Here is a 928-nt window from a genome sequence, read left to right as displayed (position 1 = left end):
AAATAGTTCATAAGGTAAGTTGCAGGATGAAGTCTCACACTGCACCTGTGCCAGCTCACCCAGGACAGGATTCATCTTTTTGTTTCAGCATATCCACGCTACATTTAGGAAATATGTATAGGGAAAAACATAAAGGGGTTCAGTACTATGCTTGATTTCAGGCATCCAATGGGGGTCCTGGAAGTATCCCATGTGGATAAGGGGGGGATAACTGTATTCATTTTACTGACATCACACTACTTTTCCTGTACACTGCTGTGGTAGGTGAAATCCAGGATGGTTCTTTGCAGAATCCTTGGCATTATTTATCAAAACAAACGACTCCCTGACTTGGTAAGTAGCCTCCCACATAAAAATTTAACCATGTGGCCCTAACTGGTTTGGCTCAGTGGATAGAGCGTCGGCCTGTGGACTGAAGGGTCCGGGTTTGATTCCGGTCAAGGGCATGTACCTTGGTTGTGGGCACATCCCCAGGTGACACGTGAACTCATTTTTTGTTGTTGATTTTTCTTTGTTAAATGGCATTTAAATATATAAAATAAATATCAAAAATATAAGTCTTTGACTATGGTTGCCAATATAAAAAAATTTCTATATGTGACACGGGACCAGAGTTAAGTGAGGGTTTTTCAAAATGCTGACGCGCCGAGCTCAAAAGGTTCGCCATCACTGGTGTAAGGGCTTTATAGGATTAATTGGCTGTTTCTTTAAGTCTATCCATTCCTCATAATGCCCCTTTCAAATGTGAGGCATGTTCCTCATAATACCATGGTGCATCTGTTACAGAAACGCTTCACTACGTGGAGATGCTCAAACATGGTTGTTTTTTGTTGTAACAGAGCTCAGGCCCGGGGAGGAGGGGGTGGACCGTGCAGGAACATGTTAACAGAACAGGCCTCGACTGCTCAAGTGCTGCATGTTCCAAGGA

This window comes from Myotis lucifugus, unplaced genomic scaffold (assembly GCF_000147115.1).
Source record: "Myotis lucifugus unplaced genomic scaffold, Myoluc2.0 scaffold_1230, whole genome shotgun sequence".
NCBI classification, from domain to species: domain Eukaryota; kingdom Metazoa; phylum Chordata; class Mammalia; order Chiroptera; family Vespertilionidae; genus Myotis; species Myotis lucifugus.
The sequence above is the reverse complement of the archived record's forward strand: the minus strand, read 5'-3'. Positions refer to the sequence as shown.